This window comes from Tenrec ecaudatus, chromosome 11 (genome assembly GCF_050624435.1).
Source record: "Tenrec ecaudatus isolate mTenEca1 chromosome 11, mTenEca1.hap1, whole genome shotgun sequence".
In the NCBI taxonomy this organism is placed as follows: Eukaryota; Metazoa; Chordata; class Mammalia; order Afrosoricida; family Tenrecidae; genus Tenrec; species Tenrec ecaudatus.
The window spans coordinates 147,360,408-147,375,454 of NC_134540.1; the positions used below are offsets into that span (position 1 = coordinate 147,360,408).

Genomic DNA, 15,047 nt, shown 5'->3' on the forward strand with positions numbered 1-15,047 from the left:
GGGCGCAGTTCTTCACTTCAGCCAAGTGAATGCCCATCTATCACCTCAACTGTTGTTTGCTATCCTTCTTTGGTGCCTTTCCCTCAAACTCTGAAGCCTGTTCTGACTGGTATGGATATCCTTACCTTATCCTCCACCTTCATAAGAGTGGCATCAGACAATATTTTCCCTTTTGTGGTTGGCTAACTTTACTCAGCATAATGCTCCTCGCGTCCATCCGTGGTAAGGTTACATCACTGTTTTTCAGCAAAGTAAAGCACTCCACTGTGTGTGTTCTATTGGGAATATTTCTGTATCCGTTCTTCTGCTGATGGGCTTGTAGGGGGCGGGGTTCCATCTTGCTGTTGTGAACAGTGCTGCAATGAACCGAGGTGTGCGTAAACCTATTCAGGTTATTACTCTGATTCATTTTAGGATCAATGCCAGGCAGAGGGATTGCTGGATCATATGGAATCTCTATTTCCAGTTTTTTGACCCAGCACCACATTGCTTTCTGCAGTGGTTCTATCTATTTACAGTTGCATGAGGTTTCCAATTTCTCTGCATCATTTTTAGAAGTTGCTATTATTATTACCTTTGCACTCAGTATTTAAGATGGCGTGCTAATCTGGGTACTTTAAAGAAACAAATCCACAGAAACTCATATGTATAAGGGAGAGTTTTATATAAAGGGTAAGTGCACATAAAGAAAACATCCCAACCCAGTGCTGCCCAAGCCCACAAGTCCAATCTTAGCCCATATGTCTGACACCTATCCACACAGTCCTCCTCCATCTCACAAAACAGATGCAATGATGTTGACTGCAGGAGGAAAGCCAAGTTAGTGAGTGTGTAAGCATTTCAGTGCTGACAGGGGTCTCCACATGGGTCCCCCAGGGCTGCATCGGGGCAGGTCCATGGGGCTTCTCCTCAAGGATGTCTTGCAGGAAGTGAGCCTTGCCATCTGAAGCAGGGAACTGGCTAAGACAGCTGGACCCTAGTCTGACCATCAGAAAGCAAGAGACCAGAGAACTCGAAAGGCTACTCTCACCAAGCCATTTATCCTCTGCCCTTCAATTAACCCCACATGTGTTTATTGGCCAGGTTGGCACAATAAACTACCTCAGGTGGTATATCACCATTGTTTTGATTTGCCTTTTCTGGAGGACTAGTGAACATGATTATTTCTTCTTTTTTTGGGGGGGGGGGCTCATACAACTCTTATCACAATCCATACATACATCCATTGTGTCAAGTACCAAATTGTTCTTTTTTTATAAAATTAATATAAAGAATATGTTACTTATTGAAGACTTATTCTTTTTTTTTTTTAACATTTGCTTGTTGGCTACATGGACGTCTCCTCTGGTAAATTGTCATTTCATGTCCTTTTCCCACTTCTTAATTGGGTTACTTTTTCCTTTTCTTTTTGAGTCGTTGCAATTTTATAGATTATAGATTTATATTCCCTTGTCCCTTGAGTCATTGTCAATGACTTGTTTCCCCATTCCATGGTTTTCCTTTTACCCTTCTGATGGTCTTTTGATCAAAATTATGCCCTAGATATCTAATATTGTGTTTCCTTTTTTATTAGACAGTGTGTCTATGCCCTATAATAGGGCCCTTAAGTTAAATCCTAGTTTCTCATTTATGGTCTTTATATTTTGACCTTTGAGCTGCCTGTTTTGAGCAAGCCTCATAGAATATGAATTACACAAAATTTTGTCTTTCCATAATGTTAGGTTTATTTGTCCAATAGAACAGAAAATCAATAAACTAATCTGCACAGCTATGGTCCTATGAGTTAGCTAAAGTCTGGGAAGGCTTTATGGTCCATATGGTCCTAGGAGTTAGCTGAAGTCTGGGAAGGCAGAAGTGAGGTCATGCTCATGTTTCAGTTCAACTGTAACATGACAGCAGCAAAGCAGAAGCTAGCATCCAGAGATTTTTAGTTTTTTTGGGTTGTTGTTTTTACTATCCTAAAAAAACTCATTTTATTGGGGCTAATACAGCTCTTATGGCAATCTATACATCCATCCATTGTGTCAAGCACATTTGTATATTTGTTGCCACCATCATTTTCAGGACATTTTCTTTCTACTTGAGCCCTTGGTATCAGCTGCTCAGTTTTCCTTCTCCCTCCTGCACCCTCCCTCTCCCAGGAAACGTTGATAATTTAGAAATTATTATTATTATGTCATGTCTTACTCTGACCGATGTCTCCCTGTGATAGTGGCAAGGCTCCTGCTCCAGCAGTCTTGACCCCAATGAGGTGATATTGCCACTGGTAGGCACCAGGAGATATGATCTCAGGCTCCAGCTGCCATCGTGGGTCCCGGGCGACACTCTCTTCACCAGGGCACCCGCGCGCACCAGAAATCCAGCTCTTAGCTCTCAGCACTGCTAAGGAAAATTTGCCTGTCCCGGTATAGAGGTTGCCTTGGGATTATCCTTTCTGGCTACGTCTATTTACATGCAAAAAGTGTTTCTTTTGTGTTGCATTGCTTAAGGTTTGTTTCCTTGTCCATAGGCACATATGCCTGCAAGCTTCATTTCAGAACTCCCCTTTAAAAAATTAGCACACATTTCTTAACTATCCAATACATAATGCATATGTTCACTTTTGACTGCAGATTGTTTTGAAATTTTAGGGTAGTTTATATATAGGAATCTATTTTTTAATCTTCATATTCATAACACCATCCTGAATAATTTTTGTACATGGTAGGAGGTCCAGTGCTTCTTCTACAGCTGAAAACCGAGTTTTGCAAACATTTGTTGAAAAGACCATGCCTACCCTCCATTTCCCTTTCCCATCGGATCAAAACACTGGTCTGGGTGGTCGTAAAAGGAGGGAAAGAAACATTGAAGCTGCCCCTCAGTGCTCTTGGAGCCTGGGCTAATTTCAGACAGGGTGAAAAAAAAGAAAAGACCATGCCTAATGTCTACCCCATTTAAAGTTTTTTGGCCCTTGGTCCATGATCAGAACAACAAAGATAGTTTGTACTTTTTTTTTTGCCATGCTTACTCCTTGCCTGGCTGATGCACATTTTCATCTTTGTGCAGGTATATTAGCCATGCGTAATGCTTTACAGACTCCATCAATGGGCTCTATAATCACTTGAATGTCTTTTTATGAGTGTGCTTTGAAGACATAGTTCATCAAAGCACAGCAGTTTCTCTCTCTCTTTCTTGTAGTTCAGCACTTAACCAGATGGTCCCCTATAGTTTGAAGCAGTTAATACACTGGAAAAGTAGGCTGATTTATGGGAGATAGATAGTCAAGGGGGATCAATGGGAAAGTTTCTTAGGCATAGACTATTAAAGGGCTGACTCAGACACAATGTAAGTATTCATTACAGTCTCAACTAAGTTAAAATTCTACAATAAAATTAAAATATGAATTCTGTCTCGGTATGAAATATGGTAAGTATTATAAATAGAAGCTGTGCCTTTATTATGTTTCACATTGAGATGATAAGAACTTAATAGGTTTTATTAGAAATAAAACACATCTTGAGTTTGAATCGGCATTTATACGTCATTCTACAAGGCCGTTCAGTTACTGTCTCTGAAAATGATCATTTTGAAATTTTATATCTGGATATACATGCTTTAAACCAAGAGAGGAACTCATTAAACAGATGGTAAAATCTAATTTAACTGCATTTTATGCTTCCTTTCTTTTTTATCTTATAAAAGCAAACGAGCTTGTCAGCTTTTAATTATAAAAATCTTATTTGAATTTGTTAGAAAGGTAGCTAAACAAGATAATTGCTAAATTCATTCTATCCTACTGTCTTCTTTTTGTATGCATTCATTTTAATTTAATGATTAAAAAACTTTTCAAGATTTTTATTATAGTAATCACATTATCATTTAAGACAAATGGTTAAAATTTCCAGAAGGTGAACATATTCTCAAGGCACTTCATTGATCTTAATAAAAATCTTATTCCTAATGATTAAAAAACATTTTACTGAAATAATTTAATAGGTATGCAGCTTTTAATCACCTACTTGCTGGTCTTATAAAATAAACGAAACATGCCTCAATCATACTGATGATAATCCAAGTTATTCATACTTAAATTCTGATGTAGGTAACTCTTGAAAGATGTGGCAGTCTGCTGCCCTAACAATAGTTACCTTGGAAACTCTACGAGGCAACCCTCCAGAGTGGTTATGAGTCAAATCAGCTTCATGGCTGTGCGGTGTGTTCTTTTCGATGTATGTGCCCGGTCTCCAGGCGGTACATATAATTAGCACTCGATTAGTAACCGAAAAGTAGGTGGTTTGAATTCACCTAGGTCTGGTGAGCTACTTCTGAAAGGACAGAGCTATGAAAACCCAAAGGCACCCATTTCCATTCTGCCACGTATACATAGCTTTATGTGTTTCCTCTTACAGTTTCACTGACATCTCATTCCGATCCCCATATATTTCAGTGGTTAACACGTTGAGAAGAGTTATCAGTTCTCACCACAGTCAACTGTAGAACATTTCTTCCTTCTTGTATTTACAGTTACTGGCTCCCTATCTCCCTATAACGCCCACGCCCCTCTGCTATAGCCATTAGAAATTATAAATCCATGACTGTCTCTATTGATTTACCTACCCTGTGCTTGTTTGTTTTCAGTGTACCAACTAAATTAACAAATATTGGGAATATGAAATATAAAGGCTAGTTGATGTCATCTGTTTTAGGAAAAATGCCTATTATATAGATGAAATAGTTTTCTTCAAAGGTAGGTGGTGGGAACTTTGAAAATAGAACTTTATCCAACAAATATTGAGTGTCTACTATGTTCTAGGCAATCTTTAAGTATTAAATATGCAGAAATAAGTAAGATAAAGCCTACTTGCAGATAACATTCCAAAAATAAAGAGATGTAGGGAAAATTTGATCAGATATTTAACAAGATTACTGATCTAGTCCCAGTTAATTAAACTAGTCAAAGTTCAAGAGATTTAGAGATACTCAATTGAAATGGAATGCAAATGAATTGCCAGAAGATATTTAATCACTGTGTAAAGGAAGCATCCAGGTATCATTTACTTCTATAAGAATGTGGTTTAAATTTATTTTTAAATGTGATGATTGGTACATAGAATATGTACTGGCTGAGTAATGGACATGTTCAACAATGACAACTCTATGGCCTTCAGCTCCTGCTACAGAAATCCTGTGAAATTAAACACCCTAAAGCTCAGTTCCATCAGAATTTTGTCCATCAGACAAAGTTGGGTATGTCAATCAGAAATTATGTTTTCTCTTGTCTTTCCACAGGTAGTTAACTCCAACAGATCTAGATTGACCTTGGTTTGACGTTGCAACCTTTGTCCACGCCTATTGCACATGTTTATCATTCTCATTGAATCACAGTAATGTCAGTAGTGTATTCTCATGGCATAAGCGATGAATTCACGCATCTCTGTGAAAACCAAGCCAGAATTCTGCTTACATTATATCCGTAAGATTCCTTCCTCTTCAAGCAGTCCAAGTTCAAAGACTGAAGACAAAATATGAAGCAAAGGCTAAAGAGAAGTAGTGTGGAAGTGTATTCTTCCCTCAAAAGGAGTTTTGGATGACTGAGAAATACTTACAAACCTCCAGCCTCCCCCAACTTTCTTTAAGTTGTTTTGTTTGGTAAACAGCTTTTTTATAGCCCTAGAGGAATTGAAAATTATTATTTGAACTCTTCCTCTAAATTACTAAAGTTGCTACACATTTTCCTATATTTATAACTTATTTGCCATATTTGTGTGAGATCCATAAACTTTACATTTGAGATTGATGAGATTAGGAAAGATATCCCACTTAAATAAATATGTAAAATATTCCTCAAATTTTCTAATGTTTTTGTTAATGTTTGGATCAAAAAGTAATTGGAATGCTATAAATTATTTCTAAGTCAGATATTGGTTTATTAAATGAACTATAAAAATTAGGCTAAATTACCAGAAAAAATTACACATGAAATACTAGTTTGCATTACAGAAGAAATTGGATTGTGTTAATACATTTGGAATCTAATTCTTTTTTTAGGGTTGGTTTATTAAGGCATGATTAGAAACATTATCAGTAGAAAAACATGTTATTCTATAATTAAATCATGTAAATGATCATTTCTTGAGGTCTTATTATGCTGAATTTTGCTATACATTAGATAAAAATTGTCTATAAATCCATTTTATTATCAATAGTTTACTTTTCTGATAAGGCTAGAAAATGTAGAGTTCTGCATTTACATTGAATCCCAATATACTATTTTAGCAGTGGTACAGTGTGTTTATCTGCAAGACAGAAATACAGGGGAATTACATTTTCAGCCTTTGGGATTTTGATAATTAACACTGGCAGCATTTTTGTCTTCAGAAAATATATACGATTTGCAGTTGGTCTAGTTCCAGTTTCAAAGTAAGGGAAATTATTTATATAATCAAGTCATGTTGACAGGATGCCTAGCTATCCTAATATAATACATACATTTTAAAACTAATGAGATAAACTATTATAGACATCTCAGGAATCTCACCATTTGTCTTACTTATCTAGGGCTGCTGTAGCCAACATACTCCAATTGGATGGCTTTAACAACCAGAAATTTATTCTCTCACTGTTTAGGAGGCTTAGGAGTCTAAATTCAGGTGGCTTACCCAGCAGGTCACCCTGAGTCAGAATCAACTCGATGGCAGGGAGGAGGTTTTTGCTGTTGTTGTGTTTTCGACTCTCATAAGGTTTTCTTTCATGGTCAACTCTGGGCACAGTTCTTCCGTGGTCATGACGTTTCTTATGTGTCTCTATATCTCTCTTCCTCTGGTCCTCAGAATTCCTCAGGTCAGACGGATTCACTGGTGTAGTACATCCCTTTGGGTTTCTGCTTCCTTTTATCTCATGTAAAATAAAAGGTGCTGTAAGTCACATCCCAAGGGACTTTCCCTTCTACTAACTCAGGGATCTTGATTAAGTATTAAGGGTGCTACATCCCACCTTTTAATTTTTATTGGTTGATCACATATCACGTCATGGGAGATATTTCCATAACTGCAACATTAGATCATCAAATACCTGCTAAACCACTTAGAATCCTGACCCACCCAAGTTGATATATATTTTGAGGGGACACATTCAATCCATGACACCACTCTTCTCAGCATATGGAACTTGGTACGGGGATGGGGACATGAAAAGAGAGCCATTAGGAACCTACAGCCTTTGCTTCTAATGATTTGCCTTTCTTTAAGCTATCTCAAAAGACAATAACGCAAAAGTGTATAGTTGAGATTCTTGAGATTTCCGAAGTATATATTTCCCTTATTAAATTTAGTAAGTAGGTCCATTTAAGTAAAACAAACTCAGGTCAACTGCTTTTGCACATGAGTTTATGTGGCTGTGTGCATGTGCACACACACCCATATTCATATATATGTACATACTCATGTGCATACCAATTTATTAATCTGCTCTCAGTTACTCCACTGTTAGGATTAACTGAGTGATCATTCTACGGTGTTTAAGAAACATACTCAACCTGACTATTTTAACAAGAACACAAGGAAAAAATTGGTTGTTTTTTTGTCAGTCACTTTCTTCTCTTCAATGTCTACTGCTAAACTGATTAATTAACTTTTTTTTTCTATTCAGAGGCAGTACTTAACTTTGCTGTGGTAACTTATTTTAATATGCATTCACTCTCCCTGCATTTATTTGAAATGGATTTCCATATGATGATTCCCATGGGACCAAGAAGACAGCATTTTATGTTGTGTGTCGATTGCTCCATTATTAAAGAAAGGAAGTCCTGTTTGGAAAATGATCATGTTGCTGGAGAATCACACCATTAGCCCAGGGCTATTGCATTAAGTGTTAATAAAAGATGCCAGGGTGAGGAAGTCCCCAAATCTGTGAACCCGTGTGTGTGCTTATAACCAACATTTGGTTGCGTAACACGTCTAAGGGATCAAAAGGAACCGCATGATGGTAGGTTTGTGGGGCATGAGAATGCAGGGAAAGCAGAGAGATTGTTAAAGAAGTAAACGATATCAGTGAGGAGACCTTTGGAAACAGGCACACGGAACACTCCAGAGAATTCTTCGATGATCCTACACCCCTTGCCTTGTAACATTTCACCTCTTCTGTACAGAAACATAATTTGTGGTCATGACATCAAAAATTAATATTAAAAAAAAATTTTAAAGGAAGATAGAATTACAGGCTTTAGAGACACAGGCTGCCTGAGATCTGAAGTGCAAAAATGAAAGATACAAACAGATGGAATAATGAAAATGAAATTAAAATTATCAAAAGGGAATGGACATTATGTTCATCAATTTCTCCCCCCCACCACCCACCTTTGGAGAAATAATAATACTTCCAATATTTTCTTCTTAGTGCCAAATGAAAATATAACTCTTTTGACATTTCCCTTGTCTTTCTCATTTCTTGACTGTTAAGCCCAGATGGAGTGGAGCTGAGTTCAAGTTCCACCACTACCACCCTCTCAGGCCTATTTCAAAAGGTGTAGAAATATTTTTCACTTAAGCATGTTTCCATTTTCTTTCTGACGGCTCTGGCAAGCTGTAGTGTGTTCTTGTCTTCCATAAGCCTAGGTATTCCATAATCACCTGTGCTCTTCTGGACTAATAAAAATATAGAGTAAATAATGTGAAACACTATTCTTGAGGGAGTCATATAAGGATCATATCTGACCTCCTCCTGTTATACAAGGGAGGACACTCTATTTTCACACAAGTCCAAGGCCAATTCTCCTAAGGTAAAGGTCATGTATGCCTCCACCTGGCATCCTTATTGTACCCTTGCAATGGCCATACAGAGATTGCATACAGTACTCATGATTGTGTTTATTAGGAAATTAACAGGTTACTACAGGTCAGGATCAGAAAACGCTGATACTGTCCTCTTGCCAAGGGCAATAGACAAGATGCTCAACCATCCTGGCAGGCGGGTTTCTTGCTAGATTCCCTCTTTCTGTTCCTCAGCCTCTTAGCTACGTAGCCTCTTGGCCTCTTCCCTGCTTGAGTAAGTGTTCCAAATGTCCTTTAGTGCTGATAGAGGCTCAAAGGGTATCCCGCTCTGTAAACCGGCTTTCTGTCTGAGGAAAGATGTATTTGTTTGGTGATCTAGGAAGCCCCCTGTCCTGCCTCACAACCTTCCCTGACGATCTTGGCACAAAACCTCTGCTCATGTTCTTGGTGCTGTGGTCTCTGTTATCTCTCCTGTCTCTCCCATTTCAGACAGGAATGTTGCAGTTGCTGTGCTGGTGACTCTTGTCTGGATGGCTCTTGGATTCTGTGTTTGTGCTTCTGAGATGGCTCACTTTTTCACACAGCAGAATGGCATACAGTTATGACATAACTGACATAGACATAACTGAGCTAGAATCCTTATTACCTTATTTGCATGTTGCTGGGTGTATGAATAGAAGAGAGCTATGCCCCGCAATTTCACTTTATCACAATGGTTAAATTACTTTGGACATTATGTATCATAGTCCAGTGAATTACTTGAATGGATCACCTAGTCATCAATCTTGGCGACTCCCACCAATGCCTTGCTTTCCTGATGGTCCGAGTAACAGGGGTGGGAGACGATAACGATGGGATTATCAGATTCCACTGTGAATTATTACGAACAGGGTTAATTGAGATTATCAAAACGTGGGACCTCCAAATGGGGATTAATTTTGCCATCCTGCTGGGTGTATAAGCTATTTCAGAAGCAGGAAGAGGGTAGTTCAGTACTATAAGAAGGAAGAGCCAGGAGTGGAGGTTGTCTTTTTGACCCAAAGATTCCTGTTCATTAAGTGTTTTTGATCCAGTAGAAGAAAGCTGCGACACCATAGCCACGGCCCAGGCGGCAGGACAAAGAGCCAGAGTGCAGTACAGCCTGTTGGCTGTCCCAGCCCTTGGACAGAGGGAAGCTGATGTCTTCGCGCGAAGTTCACTTGCTGAGTGGGGTCCTCTGTGCACTTCACGGGGTGAGGGAAGTTTGCTGATCCCCAGAGCCAGCGCTGCATATCTTTGGGTTGAGATTTATGGTACAGTGACGTGCTTTGCGGACATTTCTTGATAATACCTACATCTTTTAAAGTGTAGAAGTATGCTGTTTGAAGAGCAGTTGAATATGCTTTGGATCCCTTGAGGGTTCTGGCTGACTTGTCTGTTATGTTGCAGAGACTCTCTCAGCCATAAGCTGAATTTTCTCAGTTTTGAGAATTTAAAAATTAAAGTTGGCATCAGTTCACTAATTCCTTCTCTTTTTTTATCGCCTATATCTTTTTAAAATATACACTTCTGGTGGAATCTTTCACGTTTTATCACTATGTAAGCAGATGTGATTTTTATTCTTTTTCCTTTTCATTGAACAGTAATCTCACTTGAGATGTTTCACTTCATTGAATTTATTTTTTTGGTGGGGGGATAATACATCTGCTTTTGACTGTGTCTTGTATTTCAGTGACTTCCAAGAAGCTGTGACCACAATAGTGGCACACATTCCTGCAGTTCCTTTATTCTTTGCTCGATACTTATCTATTTTCAATAAACAATTGGGATGTTGCTATAGAGTTGCTTTCTATTGGTTAAATTAAGATAATATAGATTTTATATCATTGGAAGCACTGATGAGTCTAAGGTGTGCATATTGCACTACTACTTTTGTTCTCCTTATAGGCCTGTCTATTGTTTGACTGAAGATTGAGCCAAATGAGTGAATTTAATTTTGGACATCTAGAGAGACGAAGGATCATAGAGTTTAGGATTGTATCGTTTATAACTCCAGTAAGTTTGGTCTCTTTATGATTTTGAATTTTGTTCCACAATTTCTGCTAATTAAATCTAGGACCTGCACTGATTATTTCCAGAGCAGTTGGTAATGAAGGATAGCTAGACAACATTTAGTTTTTCTGATGTCAGTGTTTCAGAGACTAATGTATCTTTGGCCTATTAATCCATTGAAATAATTGTGAAACTACCTCTTGAATGTAAAGAAGCTAGAGCAAAGGAATGATAAAGTCAGAGATCTGAAGAGGAAACATTTTTTAAAAACGTTTTATTAGGGGCTCATACAACTCTTATCAAAATCCAGACATATACATACATCAATTGTATAAAGCACATCTGTACATTTTTTGCCCTAATCATTTTCTTTTTTTTCTTCTTTTCTTTTTTTACATTTTATCAGGGGCTCATACAACTCTTATCACAAGCCATACATATACATACATCAATTGTATAAAGCACATCCGCACATTCCCTGCCCCAATCATTCTCAAAGCATTTGCTCTCCACTTAAGCCCTTTGCATCAGGTCCTCTTTTTTCCCCTCCCTCCCCGCTCCCCCTTCCCTCATGTGGAAGAGGAAACATTTAAAGGATAGTTTGGGAATGCAAACTAAAGTTCCACAAGAAAATGTGCAAGGAGCCGATTAGAATGGCAAAAGGGAAGAACACATTTAGCCTATTTCAAGCTGAAAGATCTGAAGAAAAAATTTTAGACTAGCAATATTGAAGACTTATAACTTTGAAGGTTTCTGTGCACAAACTATTGAATTATACAGGAGACATCAAAAACATATAGGGTTTCTCTGATATTATGTCGTCATTATGTGTAGTGCTCTTGAATTTTGCTATATGTTGTTCTGTTTTTCAGTATATGAAACCCAAGATTGATGAACCTATAGATGACAACAGCTTCAGGGGTCGGGAGGGTGTGAAGTGGGGGAGGAAGGGAGTAAAGGGGAACTGTTATCAAGGAGTTCAAGAAGGAAGAGATTGTGTTGAAGGATTGTGTTAGCAATTTTATAATACGACTTGATATGACTGCACTATAGAATGATATGACATCTGTATTAGTTTCCAATAAAATGGTTTTGAAAGAAAAAATAATAGAGAAGGAAGACATGGTCATTGTAACAAAATAATTGGTGAGTTTTCAATATGGGAGAGGTAGCAGATGATCCAGAGCCAATGGTATTGAAGGAAGAAGCCGAATCTGCACTGAGGGCATGATTGAAAGTTACGGTTTAGAAATTGATGAAATATATCTTGAAGTGTTTCAACAAACTGATGAAGCTCTGGAAGCACTCACTTGTTTATAGCAACAACAACAAAAATGAAGACATCTATTTGGTAAACCAAATGTAAAAGATTCACATTTGTGCCCATTCTAAAGGAAGGTGATCCAACAGAATACAGACATTATTAAAATAAATTTTTGCTAAAGTACTTTTAAAATGGTTGTCACTGTACATGGACAAAGAACTACCAGAAATTTAAGCGAATTCCAGATATAATTTATTAATATGACGCTTTTACCCATGATCCCTTCCAAGCTCTACCTTTGTGTAATTTGTTCAGTACACATATTAAATAAAAATGGTGATAGGATACAACGCAGACACACTCCTTCCCTGATTTTAAACCGTGCAGTAACCTTTGTTATGTTTCCACAACTTCCTCTTGATCCGTGTACAAGTTCCACACGAGCACAACCAAGTATCCTAAAATTGTCATTCTTCTCAAGGTTATCCATAGGTTTTTTGGGGGGGTCCACAAAATCAAATGCCTTGGCATGGTCAACAAAATAGAAGTCAACATCTTTCTTGCATTTTATGCTTTCAGCCAAGATCCATCTGACATCAGCAGGCATATCCCATATTCCACATCCTATTCTGAATCTGGCTTGACTGTCTGGCAGCTCCTGACTGTACTGAGGCAACACTTGCTGGATTATCTTCAGCAAAATTTTACTTGCATGTGATATAAGTGATAGTGTTCTATAGTTTGAGCATCTGTTCTTTGGAATGGGTACAAATCTGGATCTCTTCCAGGCAGTTGACCAAGTAACTCTATTTGAAATTTCAAGGCATAGATGAGTGAGTGCTTTCAGTGCTTCATCAGCTTATTGAAACATTTGAGTTGGTATCCCATCAATTCTTCAAGCCTTCTTTTTGGCTAATGAGTACTATACATCCTGACCATCTTCCTTCAGCACCATTGGCTGTTGCTCGTATGCGACCTCCTGAAATGGTGGAATGTCAACTAGTTCCTTTAGGTACAATGGCTCTGGATTCTTTCCATCTTCTCTCTCTCTTTCGTAGACTTGAAAGGACCTTGTATGTCACTAAAGACTCCAAGTGCACTTCAATTTTACTGTTTCTCCCTTTTTAAACCACTGAGACCATTTATTTCTATCTCCGCGATGAGGACTCTGGAGGTTTGACCATCATCGAATATGTTGTCCATAGAATCGCTCGGTATGGCAACTCGAGGATTGAGTATTTTCTTGAGTTCTTTTGGCTTAAAGTTTACTGAGTGTGTTCTCCACTTTGGCTGTTCTAATTCTAGGTCTTGGCACGTTTCAACATAACAGTTGGCCTTGTCTCCTCAAGCTGCCTTTTGAAATTTTCTATTCAGCTCTTTCATTTTATCATTTCAATATTTTCTTTCTTGCTTGCTTTCTTCATGATGTTCCTGAGGACCTCTCACCGCTCATCAAGTCTTCTGTCATTAGTGGTCCGTTCATCAAATCTATTCTCGATATGTATGTGAAATTCAGGTGGTCATATTTTGAATTCTCAGTGGTTTTATAAACTCAATCTTTTTGACTCATATAAAGTTCAATATCTGTTGGGGTACCCTCCTCCCTCTTTTAACCCTGCCACACATTTCACAAAATCTTGAAAGTACTCATGGTGGAAAAAAAATAACTTGCATATTAAATAGTGGCTTTTAAATGCCTCACTCCATAGGGATATGTTTTGCTTGTATTAATATTTTGTAACTCATATTTTATCTTAGTCTCCCCATATAATTGTAGAGAAATCTTTGAAAACCCTAGGAGTAGTGCGTGGGTATTTGCTGATCATGAATGTCCGTCACAGACTCTCTACTGTGACTCCTAACTGCTCTCCACAGGAGCTTCAAATATTTACACCGAAATAAAAGTTTTTCTGGAGCTTCTGAAAATTTTTCCTGAAATATAATTTTCTAATGCCAAATTTTCATTAAAAATTGGCTAAGAAGTCAGTGTTTTATTTTTAGAAAATTTTATAATACCTTAGATATATATTTTCAAATAGGTCAGAACTAGGAACTTTTAAACACTCCCCAGTGAAAGATAGAGGACATGCGATTTTGGTAACACATTTATTGGCATATCATTCACATATTGTACAATTCAATAGTGAATCTTTGTCTCTTGATACCATCGGACTGAATTGACTTCTACAGACATACAGATATGTCCGTGATCTATTCAATATCTCTATTGTAAAGATTTATGTGTCTACTCAAATGAGTGATTGAGTCCAGAAAACTGAAAAGATTGAAGAATAGCGATCATGGCTATTCTTTGTTTAGCCTTTCACATTTAGCTTTCAACTTTCCATTTCCTGGAGCTGAAACTAAATTTGGTTGAATGAAATCAAATGCTTAGCTGCCTGAACAGCTCTACAATAGGCCTTCAAGTGCAAGACAGTGAAAGTTATTGTATGTATTGATTCTGCAGGAGAGCAACAAAGTGTTCTAGGTTTCTTATTCTTATTCCTCACAATATTATCCATAGCTTATTCTGATTGAAACATACTACTATATTTTATATTAACAAAAGTCAAATAAAACTCTTCTTTGTATTTTCTGCTTCAGCCAAGATTCATGTAACATCAGTAGTGTTAACCATTCTTGATATGTTGTCTTCTGAATCCAGGTTGAATTTCTTGCACTTCTCATTGAATTTACTGCTGTGACAGATTTGAATCTTGTATTCGTTTCATGTATTCTTCAATTCTTCCTGTACCACTCAGTAGAATCCTTCAACATGGTAACTTGCGGATTGGTTTCTTTTCTTCCATTTTTTCAGCTCGAGAAACGCTGAGCATGCTTTTCCCTTTTGGTTTACTAACTGGAGAGCAAACAATCCATTTCCCCCAACTAATTCCTACAGTGTTGATCTTTAGGTGTCCCACTTTATGTTTCAAAGGGGAAACATTTCCGAAATCCATTCCTTATACGTTCACATTCTAATTATTAATTGATGTTCTCAGCAG

General features: G+C 37.6%; 1 non-coding gene across 1 annotated transcript; it reads left to right on the forward strand.

The window, feature by feature from the left end:
- The first annotated feature begins 2,774 nt into the window (after nucleotides 1-2,774).
- Nucleotides 2,775-2,894, forward strand: LOC142462037 (small nucleolar RNA SNORA61). Its single transcript, XR_012787184.1, has one exon. It is a non-coding gene; the product is annotated as a small nucleolar RNA SNORA61 (small nucleolar RNA).
- Nucleotides 2,895-15,047: the final 12,153 nt, after the last annotated feature.